Consider the following 10,836-nt stretch of genomic DNA (forward strand, 5'->3'; position numbering starts at 1 on the left):
ATTTATCAATCTCATAAGCCATTCCGGCCCAATTTCAATACAAAATATATCAATACATTCCTTCACTATGAATATAGCTAACACATGAACTGTGTTGCATTCCCTCAGTTGGAAGCAGACCTTGGGTGCACCAGAGTTCTTCAACAGCACTTTCAGATCCCTTTGGGGAATAAGAGCGACACTATTTACCCCACTCTTTGCCAACACCTCGTTAGAGACTACCAAGCTACCAGCCTCTATACAATCAATCTCCACTTCAAGATGGAGAATTCCAACTTCAAATACCTACTTTCCAAGCCATCAAACTCCATTGTCAAAGGAGAAAAAAATCCTTATATCTGGTGTTGCGGAAGCACCCATTAAATTCCCCCATCTCATTTCTAAACCTGCCCCATCTCATTTCTACTGTTCTACAAATGGAATCTCTCTAGAAGCAAAATCGGTGCAGTAGATATGTTTATATACTTCGAACAACAAAATCGAGCTTGCAGCATGCTTGCTCTTGAAAGAAGAAGAGAAAATGAACTCCTTTAGTCCAATACTCAAGTCAAACCACAGAGTTCATATGATCCGGTGCACACTTCCAATTGATAGGCATATAAATGGACATGGCTCATTTGGTTTTTCTTACCTTGAAACAAAATGTGTGGTTCATTCAAAAGGTCTTTTCATGAAGTCGGTATAAACAACATTGCAAGTTATCAACACAAAAGAGGTGAACTATAAAAGTTTGAAAACTGAAGCTCAACCATTTACAGTGGTGCATGAACATTAACAACCCCTAAACCTTCAGCAATTCCTGAAACACAATTGCAGACAAATATATGGTAAATTTCAAGGAAAGCACCCAAGAAAGAAGATTAAAAATAGAACCAGAATATAAAATTAGCAGTGCAGGTAATGCATAGATTAACAAAAGTAGAAAATAGTCAAATGGAGGTAGTACCTTCTCTTTCTGTTTGGATATGGTATCAAGTTTCTTCACATACTCATCTGTCCATTTCTGCACAAATAAAGCAGACAGTCATTTTCAGCAATTCTTTTAAATTCAATCCAAGTAGAATGGTGCTAATTTTAGACAGTATTTATTCTACAGTAACCTTTGAAATGAATATCCAGCCACTCAAAAAACAAGAAGTAGGTGCCACATATTTCGGAAACATTTCCAAGAAATTAATTAGTAGTTGGCTTCATTAACCCCAGACAAACCACAAACTCTACTAAGGATGACGTAGATAATCAAACTATACAAAAGCTTTAAGTTACCTGCAAATCACTTGAAAAGTCCTTGAGAGTATCCTCAGAGAGCTTCTTTTCCTAAAGAGAAAAAATTGATGTAAACAAGGAATGTAATGTAAAAGCAAAATGGGCCAGGGAAAAAGAAAAGAACAAGAGGGGTAGGACGAGAGCAATATGAGAGTGAAAATGAAAGACAAAGGTTGCAATGAATGGGTTTAAAGTTCAAACCTTCTGAAGTTTTTCATAAGCTTTTAAAGCATCCCTTCTTATGTTCCTCAATGCCACCTATAACAATTGAAAAATAGGCATTTCAAAAAGATACGATCAATTACTTTACAGTATGAATGCATACAAACCCAATGGTTGATAAAGAAAGAATTTTCAAAGTGAGTTAGGTGCTCTGAGTTTTTATTTCAATATGGTCCACTGACGAGACCTCACCAAGAACAACTGGAGGAAGGGAAAGGTAGGTGGGTGTGGGATCAGCTTATTAGCATATCAACTTGGGGGATCTGGCTAAGCAGATGTACTGTACAGCTAAAGTCCCAAAAATGAAATAATGATAAATCCACAACAGAGGGATAGATTTTTCTCCCAAGTATCAGCCAAAAAATGCTACTGCACCTTCCCTTCTTCGGCTTGTTTTGATACAACTTTTGTCAATGCCTGCATTGAAAAAAAGAAAAGAGAAGAGAAAAAGAAGTGTACATATTAGACAACATGGTTGATTATTATGCATAATGAAAAATTATAATATTTTGGTACCTTCAATGTATCAGAAATTTGCAGAATTGAGCATCTTGATTATAACAGTTGTCATTGTATTACCAAGAATGAATCTATGATGTTTAATTCGAATTCCACATAACTTGTATCAAGGATATAACTTTCCAATGAATGAGCACATTAAAGGAAGATCATAGATGAGAAAATACCTTCCGTCTATCTGATGTGAGTTGACGCAGGGTCAACCGTATCACCTGTCCATCATTATTTGGAGTCCATGCCAAGATCAGACGCAACTTTGGCCTTCTCAATAGACTTTAAGCTGAAAAAAGGGGATATGCCTATCAGATAGAAAGATAACTAAAAAATCCAGTTAGTGCCAAGTACACTCCCGCAATAGAAGACACCATCTCCTGACAGCTCAGAACATTAAGGTCACTGGAAACATCTTTGATTAATTGCTGTTCTCGAATGCACTAACAGCAGTAGTGAGAAAATTTTAAACCCATCCTTATCAGTGAAATATGTTGTGGCAACTCTACACACCCCAAGTCCCCATTGCATTTCAGACATAGAATCATCTTACATGGCTGTCACATGCTAAACCAACATATGCATTTATAACCCAATTTCAAGTCCATTAAAACATCAACAACAATTCTGCAACAGCCGAGAGTACAATTATGCGGCAATAATAACTTGCCTCTTTTGCAACAATTGCTCCTTCACGACAATGGGATTGCCAGAAAACTTAGCAACGCCACCAGGAGGCTAGCAGCTGAGCTCCACGAGCACATATTAACAGCACTGGGCTGGCATTTCTTCCAAACCCGTGCACCACCATAAGAATCTTAAAAAAAAAATATATATATATATAAAAAAAAATTTTACAGCATTTAGTATCTGAAACAACAACAACCACCAATCCAAAACGAAGCCACAAAACGATTACAACATTGAACTCCAAAAGGGTCCCTCCGAGATTGAACCAATAGCATAAAAATCGTAACTTTCTAGTATAAGAATGCAATAACTCTACAAAATGGGAAATGGGTTATGTACCTCGAATGGAGAGGAGGGCTTGGGGAGGGTTTAGCTTCGGTTGGAGGATGGACCGTGCAGGAGTCGCTGGAGAGAAATGGGTCGCCATGAAAGGCGAAGACTTGTGCTATTCTGAGTGGATGCTTAAGTAGTGAGCGACTTTAATGATCGAAACAACCAATTTCGAATTAAATTGTAAAATTGAATACAAAATTAACACCAGGAACTTAGAACCTTTCTATGACATTGGGGTTGTCGGGGTTAGCGAGAGGGAGAGGAGGACCGAGCTGCCACGAATCGGAGTCGGGAACTCCGCCGAGATGCGCAAGAAGTGGAGAGGCGAGGTGCGCCGCTAAGAGCGCTTGAGGAAGCAGGAGTGGGAGAGAGGGTCGAAGATTCTAGGGAAGAGAGGGTCCAGATCGAATTCGAAGGTGTATGGTAAAACTTTGTTTTACTGCGTTCTCATTTTTTGGTCTTCCGCATTTTTCTTGTTCACTAACCCCAATTCACTAACGCCGTTCATCAACTTTGATATCACGTGCCCAGCACATGCGCCGTGTACATCAACGGCCGTGTACTGAAGACTCTCCGCAGATTTAGACAAATTCCTGGGGCCAAACTTCTTGTATGGAAGAGAAAGTAGGGCTGAGTTTGGGATTGATTCCTGAGGTACTTTTGGGGCTGTTTCTGCTTTTGGGTCAAGAGTATGGTGTTTGGTAAAATCTCTGAAAGCTGCTTTTGGTTGAAATTGCTTCTCCGTGAAGCTGAATTTGGGAAGCTACAATTTGTAGCCTCTGAAGAGCTGCTTTGAGAAAACATGGAGCAACAACAGTACAGAGTTTAATGAAATTTGTCTAACTGCCAATTCTGTCCTCTTCATTTTCTAAAAATTACATCGAAACAGCTAAACCCTATCTTTTCTCCATCGCGAGGCAGACATCTCATTCCACATCTCCTCCTTCCTCTTTGCCGTCATTATCATTCCACATCTCCTCCATCAAATTACATTATCATTCGTAAAGGGTCAAAAGGATTAGGCATATACCACTACTAGGGTCTTCTGGGTTATGTTTCTTCTCTGCAGATAGAATCAAACGGAACCCAATTTCTCTGATTCCTCCATAACTGCACAAAAAGGAGTAAGGTATGTGAGCTTTACTCAGTCAGATTTCCAGAACCCAAAGTCTGCTTGACTGCTTCTCTTTACTTTTTATTTCGAGAAATTGATCATATTTCATTGAATTGTTATATAGGAGAATTCTTGTACATCTCAACATTCAATAATTCGATCCTCATCGAACTTCTCCTCCTTCTCTCTCTGTTATCACTGAAAGGTTCAATCTTGCTCTCTTTACCTTACTCTTTCATATTCAATCTTTTTTTTATTCATACTCATGTAATTGGTATTCTTGTGTGAGTTGGGTTTGTGCTTTTAAGCATTATTGAAGCTTGTGTCTTGTGTCTGCAGAATGTTTGAGTACAAGAGACAAATGGAATGGATCTACTTATGAAGATGGATCAAAAGAACATCGTTCCAGGTCCTCGATGAAGTTGTCATCGGCAAAAGCAACAACTGGATTTGGGATCATTTATACATCTTCAGAAGAAGAGGAGGATGTATGCTCAACATGTCTTGAATGTATTTTCCTTTGTAATTTTTTGATTGGTGTTTCTTCTTCTTTCTCAATCTATAAGAAAAGAACTTCCTCCCATTGGATTTTTAGTATTTTCCGATGGCTACTTCCAGCACACTTTGCTCAATATCATTGATGAACCAATCCTATTTGGACTTGGTTTTTATGTTTGTTTGCCGAGTTGAATCAAATTAACTGTATGTGTAAAGGGAGGGTGAGGTCTTGGCATTGATGTCAGATGCTAGTTTTATTAGGATAAGAGTACTTTTCCACTTCTGATGTTTTTGCAATTTTGATTAGTTTATAATTCTGGAAAGTATACTGTTGTTTTGTATGACTTCTCACTTATTTACCATTTGCCTTTTTATGCAGAATATACTCCAGAAAAAAACAATGACAAAATGCTCTCATCGTTATCATCTTGGTTGTATATATGAGTGGATGGAGAGAAGTGAAAGTTGTCCTGTTTGTAGCAAGGTAACATTACCAATGTTTTTCTTTAAGCAAACTTTGTTCGTACTCATGAGTCATGATAATATTTCAGCAGTCATAGTTTCTAGTAGGCATGCATCTCTATTATATTGTTATAATGTGCCAGAAATATTTCTTAATTTCCTAGAAATATTTCTTAATTTCCCAGATATATCTTATATGGCCAAATACTTTCTCAGTTGTAGTATAGTGTTATTTTGTTATATGATAGGGAAATTCCTTTACCACAACATATGTGAAGGTTAAATTTAAAAATTGTAACTATATATATAGTTCTGTCCTGGAGTAGATCTTTCTTTGTCTCACCAACACAATACTCGAGCTGCAAGATCAATCAATTTGGTTTTATATTGTTGAATATCTATGATTTCTGCTCAATCAAGGTACAATCAAGTAGGCAGATTCACTTGGGAATTGAAAGTTTTACACTACCCTGCTTTGTCTTGAAACTCTACCGATGTTCTGTGGTGTAGAGGGATGCATGCTGCATACCTTAATATCAAGTATCAACTTTAGAAACTAAAAATGCTATTTAAAGCTATATTTCTAGGATTTCTTTTGATATCAACATAGGAATGAAAAATGTCTTTATTCATGAATGTGTAGAGTCTAAACTGTGGAATTATCGTTTGGCTTTTGTAGGTCATGGCATTCGATGAAACGACTTAATCTTGATTGACGCATCGTCGATGAATCCAGCAACATCAGGAAGATAGAATACTAAAGAAAGTGATGCCACTGTGAATACCGCATCTTAAAAAAATAGTGTCATCGATAGTACATATAAACTTAATTTCTGATAACCGATGTTGTAAGTACAGTTTATCCAAATGTTTTTCTCCTTTGGAAATTTTTCTTTGGAAGATAAAATGTGATAGTTCTTGCAATTTTACTTGCATTTGGCAAAAGTCATTTAAGTATAGCATTGCACCAGTAGAGAGAAAACTTTATGTACAACTTATTTATGTTACCAGTGTTCTTTCTCTGGGTGTTATTTTGCTGGTTGGTCTTTCAGCCTTTTATATAGATGGAATTTACTCATCGACACCCTCAAACCCTGTTTAAGTTAAAGTAAGGTTTTGCTCAGCAAAGGCTTGTTTCAGAGTCTTGGCAATCATTTTAGTCATTGTAATCTGGGTTATTTTTCATGTAAGCTTTGCGGTTACATTCATGTCCTCTACTTCGGTTTGCAATGAAGTCCAAATTCATAACTCTCATCTATGCAACAGATTTACTGTACCATAAAAGGGGTGTTTAATATTCTTGTCTGAGTGAATATATATCAAGGTCATATATGCAGACCTAATTACAATGCTAATTTACATTTTGGTTATACAACAAATGTACACTTAATATACAACAGATGACTTTCTAGCAAAGTTATGTTTACATGTACACAATTACATGAGAATTTTTTATATTTGGTATGGTTACATAATCGAAAAATAAAATTATGTATTTTAGTAGCATATCTCAGCATGTATACCCATTTTGGTAATTATACTCAGCCAAACACTTTTGCCTTGCAACTTACTAAACACCTAGAAATTATTTTTTGTTCTCACAACACTTTTAAAAACATTACCAAACACCTCAGCTGCTTGTTCTCACAGCAAGTTTGAAAGTGCTTTCTCTCACAGTACAGCAATTCCAAATTAAGCCTAACATTTTTTGGACAAAGTGTTTTCTCATGGCATAACTTTAATAACGTGACAAAGAGGAAGTTTCCCAACTAGATTATACTTTGGCGATACTTGTTTAGTATATCTTATCCTCTACATGTTTTCATTGCTTAATTGCAAAATATAACAGTTACTACATCACTCAAGGCTAGCTAAAGCGTTGAAGCAACATCTTGCATTATTGTTGCTTTGAAAAAGACTTATAGGTACAAACTGTCATGGTCTGGGACTCCAGAATCTCAATAATAAAACAATTACTACTTTAAAGTTCTTCCAGCAAAATAACAGCTTATTGAAAACAAAAGGTTATACACTTACGATCGTAATTACATTAAGAATTCACTTTAGCTGTGATCTCTAATAACTTGTGGAACAAAACCAGACTTTCAATGTATGCACAAGCATGGAAGTCGAGACAACAATCTCAAGATGTGAACATAGTTCGAGCCTCCAAAACATATTTAGTTTCAAGGTTATATAAAGCCATATTGTCCTGAATTATATCTCCATAAAGTACTCCAAGAAGTTCTTTGCTATTTATATATGCTAAAGCCCAGCGGTACATACATTTCTGGTATAACTATATGCAACTTCTCAAAAGATTGTTATTTCGTGATCCATACTCAATATGGACGGCTTTACTATCAAAATAACTAACAGAGAGGCAAATTGATTCTTTGAACGCATCAACATTTATTCAAACAAGCAAACTACCAGGCCAAACTTCCTCAATACAAGTATACAACTAAGGAAAAAAAAAACAAGGGAGCAGTGAAAATAACGACGCCTGAGAGATTCGAACTCTCGCGGGGAAACCCCATGTACTTAGCAGGCACACGCCTTAACCACTCGGCCAAAGCGTCTCACTTGTTGCTTGGTGGAAGACAATTTTACTTAAATGTACAAAAATGGATAACAAACCAAACTTTTGATTCTCGATCAAACACGTAAATGTCCTTCACTAGTTAGGTCCATATCTATTGGTACTGTCAATTAATCAACATCGATCACAGACCTTAAACTTTTGACTCTCGATGTGCTTTCAGTAATACAGCCAACACTTGATACGAATTTTTCTATGGCAGAGGGGATTTTCTTCTTTACACTTTAGACTATAGCATTGAATCTTAATATATTAAGTAGTCGCGTCAATATCTACAACACGGCAATGCACAAAAACTCATCAATAAATAGGCATTGTTAGGGGCAAAAATGACCGAAAGACCGAAAGACCGGATGGGACCGGTCCGGACCGGCCGGTTCGGTCCGGGTTTTAGATGAAAAATAAGCTTTTTCGGGCCGGTTCGGTCCCTATACACTTGGTGACGGTCCGGTCCCGGTTCATGAAAATAAGTATGTTATAGCCGGTTCGGTCCCTAAATGAACTTAGCGGTCCGGGTTCGGTTCTTGGCGGTTCTTGACTGCGTGGACCGGAAAACCGAGCTTAGGTACGTGTCGTCCAATTATAGGTTTATTTTTGAAGTATATTGTGTTATTGTGGACGCCATCACATGTGATTAGTTAATAGACCTAATCACCTAAACGGATAAACGCCTAAACTCAATCTCTAACTCGGTCACTCCGCCTCCAAGGCTCCAAGCCTCCAACTCTCTCAGTCTCTCACTCTCTCCTCACAAATCACAATCGATCCGGACTGCTCCTCAGCCGACTCCACCTCGAACTCTCTCAGTCACAATCGAATCGATCCGGACTGCTCCTCGGCTGACTCCGCCTCGAACTCTCTCAGTCACAATCGATCCGGACTGCTCCTCGGCCGACTCCGCCTAGAACTCTCTCAGTCACAATCGATCCGGAGTTCCGGACTGCTCGATGCCTCGATCTTTCTGAGCCTTCAGTCACTCACTCACTCAGCCCCCAGAAATCGCCAAATTGGTATTCCTCACTTATTCTTTCTGAGCCTTCAGTCACTCACTCTCTCATTCATGGTCTTTTGAGTCTCTCTCTCTCTCTCTTATTCTTTGCCCTTTTTCTGCAAGCCTGGGCCGCAGCAGTGCCGAACAAGAATGGGAGGAATTCGAGCAGGAGTCTGTCTTCTGCGCTCAAGGAAGCTCAGGAGAAGAAATTATTAAATAATTTTCCAGGTAGCCAGGTTGTGGAGTTATGAAAACTATTTGTCAATTCTTTATTTTCATGTTATGGAATCCTTAGTCCTTACATAGATGAAGAAATTATGGGTCATGCTTGGAAACTTATACACTGAAATGTTATCGGAATTTGAGTGACAGAGTTCCTTTACTAGAAGTTTTAAGTTTGCTTCAAGTTTTAAAGTTATGAAAAATAGGACCAGCTGCAAGGAGGTCTTCTGTCAGGTTATTGTCGTTGCCAATCTTGCAGTCTGTGAAAGTCTCAAAGTTGGTGTTGATTCTTGAAATAGACTAATCTATAATAGATAAGGGAAATAGGTATAGAGAAATTTGACTGACAGTGGGGATCTCAAGTCTGAATGTTCAGTTTTCTTTATTTTGATGTTATGGAATTTACACTGGTTATTTTTTCCTAAGATCATAAGATTCTATGTAGTTTTTATCCACTACTGTCGAGGCTTTGAGTTGATGGAATCTGTAGTACCTACGATGTTTGGGGTTGGTCTGTATTTGGTTTTGATTCTGATTTACATATTATTTCTTCCCACAGGTTGATTTTCGTGTTCTGAAAGATGTTGCTGTAGAAAATTCTAATGATCTTGACGCAGCTGTCAATGATGTGCTGAATGAGGTTCTCCCTTTCTTGACCAAACATCCTGTTAGTATGCTTAACTGATCTCTATAGATCATCAACCAATGCCTCTTCAAAGAGTAAAAGTTCTAGGAGCAGCACTGGAACAAGCTGCGTCGTTTCTACCAGCACAAATGCAACAGCCACATCTTCCAGGTCCAAGTCCAAGGCCAAGGAGAAGAGCAAGAAAATGTCTGGAAAAATGGCTGAGATGTTAGAAGGTTGGCAAAGAGCCCTAGCTGAATCGGACGAAGTGGTTGTTGAGAGTGAAGTTGATAGGTATCTATTTGATCCAATGGAGAATCCCAAAGATGAAGATTGGCAGTTGCTTGAATGGTGGAAGATAAACGGCTGCAAATATCCAAACCTTGCTCTTGTTGCAAGGGATGTACTTGCAATCCAAGTTAGTACAGTTGCATCCGAGTCCTCATTCAGTACAGGAGGGAGAGTCATTGACCCTTTTAGGAGTTCTTTAACTCCTAAAAGTGTGGAAGCATTGATTTGCTTGCAAAACTGGATAAAAAAAAGAGATCAATCTGACATCGAGTATTATCCAAGCCTAGAAGAGCTTGAGTTTTATGAAAAAATGGAAAGAGGTACATATGTTTGCATTTGCAGATTTACTGTTGTTTCTTGCTTTAGTTGAGGTGTTTGCAGTTTACAATTTTAATTTTTACATCTCTCAATCATTACTTCTTGAGTTGCAGATGTAGCAAAGGGAAAAGCAGTAGCTGCTGAAAGTGATGAAGAAGAACCAACTGCCAAAGCTGGAACCTCAGGCTCAAAGTCTTCAAAAGTCTCCAAAAGAGATGCAGCTGCAACTCCTTCAACAAGTGCTGCTGCTGGGACCTCAAAATCTGCAAAAGCACCAAAACAAAGGCTGCTGCCACCAAGAAAAACTAAAGGTATATCAATTTATTGCCTTGCTGCCTTTTTTGGTTTTTGTTTCTACGATGTTGCATTGGTGCAAAGTATAAATGTATAACTATATAATGTATAAATGTGTAATACAATGTCTTTTTAAACTAAAATGTGTAGGGAAAAAAATTTGAAGAGGGAGGACTGGAGGGGCAGCTGCATGGCATTGAGCATGGCAGCATGGAAGTTTGGTTGTTCACTTGTTGTCTTGTCGAACATTGTTTTGGTTTTTAATTTGTTATGTTGTTAAGACAATATGTGTATGTGTTGGTGAACTTGCCGTGGAACTGTGTTGATTGAATGATTATGGAATGGTTGATTGAATGATTGTTATTTGCAAGATGGTTTTATACTTTTATTTGCAGCCT

General features: G+C 38.0%; 3 long non-coding RNA genes and 1 other non-coding gene across 6 annotated transcripts; 2 read left to right on the plus strand and 2 right to left on the minus strand.

Moving 5' to 3' along the window:
* Positions 1 to 2,668: 2,668 nt before the first annotated feature.
* On the minus strand, positions 2,669 to 3,405 carry LOC112189525. The gene is made up of 3 exons (XR_002931955.2): positions 3,241 to 3,405; positions 3,028 to 3,138; positions 2,669 to 2,815 (listed from the first exon to the last, which is right to left on the minus strand). It is a non-coding gene; the product is annotated as an uncharacterized LOC112189525 (long non-coding RNA).
* A 269-nt stretch (positions 3,406 to 3,674) lies between these two features.
* On the plus strand, positions 3,675 to 6,115 carry LOC112189524. 3 transcript variants are annotated; one of them, XR_005806407.1, is made up of 5 exons: positions 3,675 to 4,150; positions 4,260 to 4,340; positions 4,475 to 4,645; positions 5,025 to 5,117; positions 5,775 to 6,115. It is a non-coding gene; the product is annotated as an uncharacterized LOC112189524 (long non-coding RNA). The 3 variants fall into 3 exon arrangements; XR_005806406.1 differs by having other exon boundaries at positions 3,677 to 4,150; positions 5,013 to 5,117; XR_005806405.1 differs by having other exon boundaries at positions 3,688 to 4,150; positions 4,475 to 4,623; positions 5,013 to 5,117.
* A 1,480-nt stretch (positions 6,116 to 7,595) lies between these two features.
* On the minus strand, positions 7,596 to 7,677 carry TRNAS-GCU. Its single transcript has one exon. It is a non-coding gene; the product is annotated as a tRNA-Ser (tRNA).
* A 2,330-nt stretch (positions 7,678 to 10,007) lies between these two features.
* On the plus strand, positions 10,008 to 10,456 carry LOC112184748. The gene is made up of 2 exons (XR_005805620.1): positions 10,008 to 10,146; positions 10,258 to 10,456. It is a non-coding gene; the product is annotated as an uncharacterized LOC112184748 (long non-coding RNA).
* The last annotated feature ends 380 nt before the right edge of the window (positions 10,457 to 10,836 follow it).

The sequence above is a fragment of the Rosa chinensis genome, chromosome 2 (genome assembly GCF_002994745.2).
Source record: "Rosa chinensis cultivar Old Blush chromosome 2, RchiOBHm-V2, whole genome shotgun sequence".
In the NCBI taxonomy this organism is placed as follows: Eukaryota; Viridiplantae; Streptophyta; class Magnoliopsida; order Rosales; family Rosaceae; genus Rosa; species Rosa chinensis.